We start from the raw sequence: 11,829 nt of genomic DNA on the forward strand, positions 1-11,829 counted from the left end.
TTACAATGTGATATCATAGAGTATCAAAATAATTCACAAAATAAATTAAACATGGGGAGAATGGGATAATTGAATAAACGGAAAAGGTACAATATTAGTTACTATTATAAAAACTAAAGTAAGAAGAGGGATGGTTATTTTTTAATAAATCTATACCTATACTAATATTATAAAGAGGAAAGATTTGTATTTTTGCGTTCGATTCACGTAAAAACTACTGGGCCGATTTTGAAAATTCTCTCACCATTAGAAATGTAATTTATCTGCGAGTAACATAGGCTACATTTGATTATCACAAACTACCTAGTGCGTATTTATGAACCTCAGCGTTAAAAATGTACAAAAAAACTAAGTCATTTAACGTTTTCATGTCTGAAGTAGTCTCCGTAATAATTGAACAAATAATAGTGAAGTAACATTAGAGAAAAAGGAAAAAATATACTTCAATATCGTCGTATTAAATTGACTGACTGGTCATTATTCTCAAAGGCAATTGCTCGAAATATGATTGCAAGAGAAATTGCTATTTTAAAATGAAATACAATTTACCGTATCGATAGTCCGGCCGTCGGTTTGTCGATCAACAAGCGTGATGAAAACAAACATGGCCGCCTGTCAAATTCACTTTCAATCCAATAAACACAGAGAAAATATCGCTACAAAAATGTGCTGAGGGATTTTATAGACAGCTTTACGTTGTCTGTGTAAATTCTGATTTACTCAGTTCAATTTTAGTTAAAGATGCGCTTATATATCGGACTTATTTAAGATGTATAAATCTACCTACTATTTAGAAATTTACGTACGTAATACCTAAATTATCATTAATATTGTAAGTAGGAAATATTTGTTTTTGTACGTATTGAAATAACTCAAAAACTGATTTTGCTGATTGCAAAAAATTTTCCACCATTAAAAAGCACCGTTATCAGTTATATTGGCTATTTTTCTATTTTTTAATTTCATGAGGGCGAAGTCGCGAGGAACGGCAAGTCAACGTTATTAACAGCGCCTTACCGGGGCGTATATTCTTACTTGGTTATACTTATCGACTGTTTATTAGCAAGATTTTAAAAAATAACGGTATTCTCGTGGCCCCACACTATTCAAGTGGCAGGCGAGTGGGTCGTGGCGTTGCGGTAACGTAATTACAGACTAATAGTTTCAGAGCAAACCTAGCGGCCGACCGCTCTGATAACTTTCCTTCACTACTCTGTGGACATAATTATAGCTCAACTTTATAACTTTAATGAGTTGGTCACTTGGGAGAGATTTTTTAATCTCTAATGTAATTTAAACTAGCTGTTGATATCCGGCTTTACTCTTGTAAAAGTTGTTAGTGTTAAAATATAAAACACAATGTTATTGCTAAACAATTTACTTTAAAAATATACTAGCTGTTCCCATGCGACTTCATCCGCATAAAATTGAAAAAAAAAATTTTGTTCACATTTGTCGAATTATAAATTGCATATGTTAATGTGACATAACATGATGTCAAACCATGGCAACCTTGCTTCCTTAATGTTGGCAACAACTTATTGTCTCTTTCCCACATTAGGGTTTTTATCCAAAATATTTATCCCTAAGTTTAACGGCGTGAAAATATATAGCCTAAAGCGTGACGTAACTGAATGGCTTTAATTAAAAAAAGAGTTATTAGAAAATATGCTGTAATTGCTGACATCTTAGGCAACAAAGAAGTGTGTGTTTACGCTTTATTGTAATAGTATAGATTAGTTACTAGTAAAAATTTGATTTGAGTATAAAAATAAACAAAACTGATTGTAGGTAAGAATGTTATATAGGAAGTATTGCTTTCCGCAAAGGCATGGCTTTTATTACGGGCTCGAGCGCAGAAATTGATATAAAGAGCAAGCCTTTGCTTTTTTAATTATCTTTTAATCAACTCGCCATTTTTTTGCATATTTTCCTTACCTTGCTCTTAAACTCTTCTAAGGTTTTCAAGTTTATAGTGAAATTGAAATTTAAATGTGGTAATTAAAATGTTAGCTGAAAGGTGGAACATTTTTTAATATTTTCATCCTAATAGATTTTTTAATTGTCTTTTTTAAATCACTCAAATATTACTTACTAATAGTCAAAGTGATACAGATGGATGGATGTTTGTTTCGTATCTCCAAAACGGTTTACTAAATGTTGGAATTTGGCTACTTTACTAGTTTTTTTTTTAATTCGGCGTATAATTTACGGTAAGTTGGTACTATCATATTTGTTACTGTTAGAGTCATTTCATTACTGTCTTTTTCATGAATATTCAATAATACAGGTTGTTACAAAAGTATAATATTTTGAGTACTTTCGTGGGTTAAGTCCTACTTAACAAGGTTTAGGGTACGCACTTGACCTTGGCCAAGAATCCGATGAAGATGTTGATAAAATTTTAAAAAGACGTCCACGAGAGATACTTATTGTATTAACATATATTTGCATTTGTTTATTTTTAAATTCTACACGGGTCTGGGATGGTACACATGGGATAAGCTTCATCCCTGAGAAATGTCCGGTTCCCGAGGGATACGTAACTTTTTGTAATTTATATAGTTTGTATGTTTTGTAATACCACGCGGACGAAGTCGCGGGCAACAGCTCGTATTATAATAAACCTGCTTGAATGTACACAATTAATAAGGTGTTATTTCTGTGTCAGATGACATGTTTAATGTGTCGAGACAGGCGTGACACAAAACTTAACGAGCCGTCATCGTTGGCAAAGTTCAAGGTACTGCTAATGAATTGGGCTTGTCTGTTATTTTTTATTTTCAACAATAAATGCCTTCATGTTTCGTATACATAGGCCAATATACTGCAAGTACGTGTTAGCTACATGTGTAACCACTAATATGCAATTGCTAGTGGATTATTACCAACCGTCTACCCGCTCTGTCCCCACGTGAGAATAAAAACGTTCATTCGTCACACCTTTTTCGACGATTGGATGGTTGAACTTATTTTATTTCATAACGGTTCCATCTGCGACTTATTGGTGATAGTGGGACTAAAAGGTGGGACGGATGAAACTTTTTATTCTCACGTGGGGACAGAGCGGGTTGACTATTGGGAGTAATCCTTGCTAGTACGATATATGCTTTAGTGACAGCTGTGGGCGTGCAAGTTGAACGTGACTTGGGCAACAAAGACACTACCATGTCACGTACAATCTCTTGATTTTACTTGCATTTGTAGAATTATTTCGACAGTAACGGGCATGCTAGTTACACCATTTAATAAATATTTTTTTTTTTTTTTATAACATAAGGTGGCAAACGAGCAAGCGGCCACTTGAATCCGCCAAAATGGCGAAGCGACCGCTGCCCATAGACATCCGCAATTGCAGATGCGTTGCCTACCCTTATGCGACGGAGGAGGAGACGCACATAAAGAGGATATTTCCCCTTCCTATGCATCTCCTCCACCGTCAAATCCACTTCCCCTTCCCATCCTCTCCTTATAAGAAAAGGGTGTTAAAGAGAAAGGGACTTAAATTAGGCCTCCGGCACCACACTCATCAGACGAAACACGGAATTGCTTCCATTTCACGTCTGTCTTCTGTGTGGTCGTGGTATTACACCGGGCGTGCCGGCCCATTCGTGCTAAGATGTTGAAGCGGGCACTACCACTGTAAAATCCTTTATTATTTCACTTTTGAAGACATACATTTCATGACAGCTTTGGCTCTTGGTTCCCCTGTGCTGTAGGAGTCAATTCCTTTCCCTATTTGTGAAGAGCCATAAATATTCGAAAGTGAAAATGCAAAGAAAAACATTAAATTTGCTTAATGTAAAATTAACAAAAAAAATAACAAAAGAAAAACGAAAATTACATTTAATGGTCTGCGTATTCACGTCCATAAGCCCTTGCATTTTTTTACATTCATGGAAATAAATACAAATACATCTAATGCTTTAAAATTTGTTCAGCAGTTTAGATAAAGTAAGTCTATTAGAAGATCGAAAATGTGAAATATTTTACCGATTATACGATCAAAGGCTGATTAAAATGTTACTATGTTTGTACAAAAAGTACTTTCAAACATCCATTAATTGAAAACCGCTAATTAAAAATTGTTCACTGTTTCTAAAACAGCAAATAACTGTTGTTGAAATTAAAATTTCCCGAAGAGTTTCAAAATAGCTTCATGATTTTATACAAACTTTTTGTTTTTTATTTATTTAGGTCTGTCCGAACTTCGTTTACATCTCAAATAAAGTTTCATTTAGAATTTGTGTACAGTCAGCTTCATAAATTTACTTACAAAAATGACTCCGACACGAGAGATTGCAAACGTCGCCTTCCCTAGGCGATGTGTAGTCAATCCGTTTTCAAACTGTATTTGTCTGGACTTATCAATAACATGAAGTTATAGTTGAAAGCAAACGGCCAGATACACACATTTATATAGCTAACATTTATGGGGCTGACTGTACATTTATGTACAGATAAATAATTTTGATTGGCTTCTGTACTCTTAAAATATTAATGAAAAACTCTTAATTAAAACCCACGATTCGTCCGTAAAAGTGTAACATATGTAAAACGATTTAACTGTAGATATAAGAGCGGGCGCACACCTGAAACTATCGCACAACTGTTTAGTTTTGCTTTGATTTCTATGAACTTATATGGTGCACTACTCGAGTTGTGCAACTAAACAGTTGAAGGCTGCGAAACAATCGACAGTCGCACAACAATGTGCGATAGTTTAGTCAGAGGTGTGTTCCCGCTCTTTAAGTCCGTTCCTAAGGTTTAATGTAGTACAGCACTTATAAGTTTCTATAAAGCTAAAGTGTTATCACTTAAATTTACTATAATTTAGTGTTGACTAGCTTTCACCCGCGACTCCGTCCGCGTTGAATTAAAAGAAACAAAAGTGAATAGCCTATGTGTTCTTCGAGACTATCCTCTGAATACATTCCAAATTTCATCGAAATCCATCCAGCCGTTGAGGCTACAAACTCTAACAAACATCCGTCCATCTATCCATCTATATAAACTTTCACATTTATAATATTAGTAAAATAGTAAGATATCGTATAATAATCGTTTTTTGTTAAGTTGGCAGCTTTTTCAACTTCGGCGTATCTACATCATACTAATATTATAAATGCGAAAGTTTAGATGGATGGATGGATAGATGGATGGATGGATGGATGGATGGATGGATGGATGGATGGATGGATGGATGGATGGATGGATGGATGGATGGAAGTTTGTTAGAGTTTGTAGCCTTAACAGCTGAATGGAACTCGATGAAATTTGTCATAGACGTAGAGGATAGTCTGGAAGAACACATAGTTTACTCACTTTTGTTTTTTTAATTTCAACGCGCACGGAGTCGCAGGCGAAAGCTAGTATGGTATATGTGGGCTCTTCTCTCAATGTACATAAAGATCTTTGCTTTCTTTTGATGAAATCATCTCCCTAATAATTACGATGAGAAAAATGTTCAATCTGTACTGATATTGTACAATATTTTTATTCATTTTATCCGTTAATTAGGTTTACTAAAGTCGTAAATTAGCCTGAATATTACAAAAAAATTTAATAATATCTGATTACGTGAAAATTAGTTTTTCTTCTTTCACTAAACAAATCTTACTTCTTATTAATATTAAAAACTAGCTGTTCGCATGCGACTTCATTCGCTTGAAATTATGAAAATGGTTTTATTGATTACATTTGTCAGATTCAATTGCAAATGTCAAAATGACATGACATGATGATAAAGCATGGCAATTTTACTTCTTTGATGTTGGCAGCAACTTACGGTCTCTTTCCCACATTAGGGTTTTTATCCAAAACATTTATCCTCTAAGTTTAATGGCGTTAAAATATATAGCCTAAAGCATGAAGTAAGTGTAGGGCTTTTTATTAAAAAGAGAATTATTCAAAGATATGGTGTAATTGCTGACATCTTAGGCAACAAAGAAGTGTGTGTTTACGCTTTATTATAATAGTATAGATACGAATTTTGATGGTCTGTACTTTCTGAACATGTCTTAATTAAATTTGTGACACATGTAGAAAGTAATCTGGAAGAACACACAAGATTGTGTTTTTTTTAAATTCGGCGAGAACGGATTCGCGGGCAAAAGCTAGTAAGTAATATGGAAAGACTTGTCAAAAGGTGACAACCCTAATTATATCGTGCATAAGATAGGGTGGACATCTTTGACTAAACTATCGCACAACTGTTGTGCGATTGTCATATGTTTGGTAGCCTTCAACTGTTTAGTTGCTTAACTAAAAATCGAATAGAGTGCACACCTCCATATAAGGAATCATAGGAATCAAAGCAAGACTAAACAGTCGTGCGATAGTTTAGTCCGAGGTGTGCGCTGTCTAATTCTTTTATCATTCTGACAGATTTCATGAATGTTAAACAGATATGACATCAAATTATGTTCAATATTAACCTGGAGCGAGGGATATATCTTTTATATTCTGTGGTCTCCTATTATCAGATTCATTACAAAAGAAACGCTGTGCTGAATATACTCTCTTGTATTAGATTGCGGTTTTTCGTAGAAAATCTGTACAATAACAAAGGTGGTAAATTAAAAATGCTACGCTGGTAGAAAAAAGAAAGAAAAAAAGGAAAGATTAAAAAAGAAAAGTTTATTTATTTACGCACATTTATTATTTTAAACGTATGGTAACTCTGCTGACATCTTACTTACTAATATTATAAATGCGAAAGTTTATATGGACGTTTGTTAGTGTGTAGCCTAGACTACTGAACGGATCTCGATTAAATTTTTGTAGAGCATAGTTTGAAAGAACACAGGCTTTTGTTTATTTTGACGCGAACGACGCGGACGAAAACGAGTAGGTTAAATTTATTGCTAATTTTTTTATTTCTCACGTGAACGAAGTCGAGAGAAATAGCTAGTTTCTTAATAAAATGTGGCATTAGGTAATATAAAATTATGTTACTTGAGTTTGGTAAACCTTATTGAGGCATTTCACGTTTTCCATCAATAATATTGACGTAACAATGTGTGTTCTCATAACAACGCACGAGATTCCTCGCGTCTGAGAAAACTTTGCATTTTCATAATAAATTGAATCCTGTCAGATCAATCTTGCGAAAAAAGATTTGCTTGTTTTAACGAAATTGATGAAAGATATATTTTTAGAGCGTGCGCACACATTTTACTAAACTATCGCACAACTGTTTTGTCTCGCATTGATTACTATGAGCATACTTACACATTACTCGATTATTTGTGCAACTAAATAGTTGAATTGGTTAAACAATCGACAGTCGTACAACGGTCGTGCGATAGTTTAGTCAAAAGTGTGCGCTTGCTCTTACTGTATCAGTGACTAATGACATTACCACAAAAAGATAAACACTGTTTAGTTACTTAGTTTGATTGTTATTATGGACCTCAATGGGATCACCTATCTTTTACGTATGAATAAAACGGCTTAATGAATCTAGATGTTGACAGAACAATCTAGAAGAACACATAGGTCACTTAGTTTATAATTCAACTAGCTTTCGCTTGCGAATCCGTCCGCGTTAAATTAAAATTCATAAGTAGCCTATCTGTTCTTTCAGACTATTACCTACATCTGTACTAAATTTAATCGATATTTGTCAAGCATTTTAAGCTCTAACAAATATTCATCCATCTAAACGTTCGCATTTATATAATTGGTAAGTAGTAAGATTACGCGGGGACAGTCACGGACAAGACGTAGTTAAAAAAGTAAATAAAAAGTTTTCTTCTCATACAGAAACTTTTCCTCGTATTTCAATAGGTAGAAAGTCGGACAAGTTTACCATCGACCCAGAAGTCGCATCTGGCTCTTGCATTTACGTGAATATTTTATGATTCATAAAAAGTAACAGAAAGCGACAAACTTCTATTATTTATTCATGCAATGAAAGTAACAAGTTATGGCTTGGAAACAAAGAGATGGAATAAAATAAAATTTAAACTCTACATCATTAAAACCAGTTTACACTTAGCAGAAACTTTCTTTGTATGATGTTGCTACTTTTACTATGCAAATTGTGGAAATGGATAAGTGGAAATAGGAAATACTGTTAGATGAAATCACCTTAAGATGGCAACACCGCATGGAAGTTATCGACACTGCATTTAGAAAACAGACTGCATTTAGAAACAATCGACAATCGCACGCGAGAGCGTCGGTGGCTCTGTGGTTAAGGCACCTGACTTGTAATCTACAGGTCATGGGTTCGAATCCCGCTGTACCAATGTGATTTTCGATTTTTCGAATTTTCATATGTACATAATTTACCCGACGTTCTTTCGGTGAAGGAAAACATCGTGATGCAACCTGAACATATCGGCGAAGAAATTCAAAGATATGTGTGAAGTCAACCAACCCGCACTTGGCCAGCGTGGTTGACTATGGCCTAGTCACCCTAACTTTAGGGTAGGCTTCGAGCCCCTCGCTGGGGACGTATAGTGAGCTGGTGATTGATTGTCGATTGTTTCGCAGCCTTCAACTGTTTAGTTGCATAAATAAAAATCGAAAAGATTGCCCACTCATAGATGTCGTGCGATAGTTTACATAAAGGTGTGCCTGCACTAATATTTTTTTTTGTAATAATTTTTATCCACTCACATATCTTATATACTCATCCGATTTTATAATAATGGTCGTAAATAAAACAACAAACATATTGTAACTAATATATTAATTTTCAAATGCGTTAAAATATTTTCGAACATAGAAACATTAGTATTACATAGACATTCTAAAGTTTAAAACTTAAATCTAACGAAGGCTGTTTTAGGATGTCATTAGAAACAGTTAATAAATAGTATACTCGAAGAATGACAAGGAAATTTTCTCTTTATACTATTTCTGTTATCCCAGCAGTGTACTAAAGGGTTGATGGATTTTAAGTAAGCAAAATCAGTCAGTAGATAGGCCCTTTTATCCTGTCTATAATTCTGAACAAGTCCATAATAATTTGATAAGAATAATGTAGTTATTTTCATTTTTGTAAACTACTATGAATTAATATTAGTTTTATAAGAACTAGGCCATAAGCGAATATTAAAAACGGCTTAACTCACGCTTTTATCCTCCGATGACGGCACCGACTGTTTTCAGACCCTTCGAAGGTCCTTCAGGGCTAGTATTAGTTAGCCTTTGTTGTTGTTAGTGCCGTCATCGAAGAATAAAGCGTCAGTTGAGGCGTTTTCTCACGATTTAACTAGGCCATAGTTTAAGGATAATGTTATTAATTGTTTTATATTGTAAAAATAAATAAAATAGACATGTAGAAATATTAGAGATCTTAGAAATTCTACAAGTATAACTACAGTATGTTAAAGCTCAATTTCCCTTTTAGGGTAATAAGAGTAACACTTAATCTAATAAAAAAATTGGAAGAAATAAAATTGCTATTTAGTATACTTATTGTAAAAATAACATTTATTAGTGTAACAATAAATTTAAAAATCCAAAACATATTGTATTTTATAGTAGTTAAAATAAGATCGAGACAAATTTTGATTTTAATATACAAGTAGATATTTTTAATAAGAAATGAAAACGAAAACAAAGTCCAATAAAATCATAATTAGATTTAGTTATTAACGGAAATAAGCGTAAGGAATATTTTCTATAAACGTCTTAGAAAATATAAGGTGCTTTTTCATCACGAGAGTCTTTATTGTAGAATTACGGAACGACTTTGATTCAAAGTTCTTTGAAATTAAAAAAACCTTTTAAAACGTAACTCGGATATAACTCTCGTGATGGAATTTAACACATTTTAAAGTCTTATATTTATATAGAAAAATACAATCAGTATATATTATGTAGAAAGATTACATCTAGATAGAAAACTACTTAGATACTAACATTTATTACAACTAACAATGTAATTCAAATAATTTACTTAAATTTCAAAACAAATATTTAAGTACAGTAATATTCAAAGTTTTTGCCGGCTCGAAATTTGACTCGAGGCACGCTATTCTATCCGAGGGACATTCGTAAGCAAGATGCATTCAACCACGAGCCGTATTGAAGTTTGAATTTTGTAATACATTAGAAGAATAAGAATTAAAACAAAATCAGTTCGATTTTTGAAATGAATAAAATAAAAGAACATCGTCATTTCACAAAACAAAAGAAACGGCGTTGTTACATGTGCAAAATATCAGTTTAAAAATGCTTAATAAATTACCCTAATTTTATTACTTCTAAAAGAATCCCGAACATGTTCAAATTCCTTCTTCAAAAACTTTCACGTTTCAAAAATAAACTTCGTAGGGACTTTCTCGTATGTATCCCTTACATTTGACCTGAAATCTGACCCTCATTATTTTTATTAAAAACTTTTACTCCTTACAAATGACTCAATCGGGAGTATCTTGTTGATCGAGTTACACATGTCAAGTCTGCGACACACCTTCAGTTTTAACTGCACAATTTATTTGTACAATCAAACTGTACAGTTATTCGTAGGCGTGTAAATGAAACTGAGTACTGTACAGTCAATGTAACATTTGAAATGTAACACAGGAAATTGTTAGTATACGGTTCCAAATCGGTAATTAAGGTGTGTTGCGGGCTTAAGAATCAAATTGTTTAGAATATTTTTCTTTCATGTTTGTAATTTATCGAGTTTTTAATTTAAGTAAATTATTTTTAACATATCATAATATAAGAAACATTAACTACTCTTACAATTACATTTATTCTAATGGAAAAATATGAAATTTTAATCGATACATTTATCTACTATAGGGTTTTAACGCAGAAACCAGAACAAAACCAGTCATCTTTCTCATTTACCTTAAGTAGGAAAGAGACAAACATATTCTTTTAAGGATTTCTGGTACGAAAACTCATGTGCACATACACAAGCAGTAAAAGAAGTATTGGTAAAGTTAAGAGAGCTTTAATTGTCAACCCTTTGTCGTTTTATCTTTAGTTTTATGATGTACTACATCTGTTCGTTTAGTATCAAATAAAATTTTACGATCTCGTTAATAATGGAAGAACTACGTATTCTGTTCTGAGAGGTTACATCAGTAATTACTAAATGTCCGTCTACAGTTCCAGCGTGAGGGTGGAGGGTTGTTGGCTAGAAATAATAAGTGTTGCAGGTTGTTCATCGAAACTTTCAAAGCTCTAAGTTGATTTAACATGTGCTTTAAAGTTTAATGGAAAGTATGGAAACTCATAAATTAAAAATAATGAGAAATACGTTTACTGCGGCAAGTACAATCATAATTATTCAACTAGCACTAGGATAGATTAAATTGCTATAACTTTGAGGAAACATAATGTATACACCTGAGATAATCGTGTCCCACTAGCAAGAGGGACATAGTTTTCCTCGTCCGCACCAGCTCAAGTACCGCGGCGGGCCGATATCGACCTGCTACGCAGTGAGCGTGCTATTAATAAAACTAACTAATAAACTTTACATTAACAAAGTCATATTAAAGGAAAAAGGTGGGAATCTACGCTTAACTTTAATTCTTAGTGTATCTACAAAGGCATAGTAATTCGAGTACATTACACAAAGAAGGAAGAATTTACACAACCAGAATAAAAAACATTTATGTTAGAATACATCTTAATTATACACTACAATCATAATATAGGAACAAGACGAAGAAAACATCAAGTCTTATATTAAAAAAAAACCTTGATAAACTAAGAAACAAGCGCGCATGCATTTCACTAAACTATCGCAACACTGTAGTCGCGCTTTGATTCCTATGTTCTTATATGGAGGTGCACTACTCGATTTTTAGTTGTGCAACTAAACAGTTGAACGCTGCGAAACAATCGACA

The sequence above is a fragment of the Papilio polytes genome, unplaced genomic scaffold, assembly GCF_000836215.1.
Source record: "Papilio polytes unplaced genomic scaffold, Ppol_1.0 DF821733.1, whole genome shotgun sequence".
Classification (NCBI taxonomy): domain Eukaryota; kingdom Metazoa; phylum Arthropoda; class Insecta; order Lepidoptera; family Papilionidae; genus Papilio; species Papilio polytes.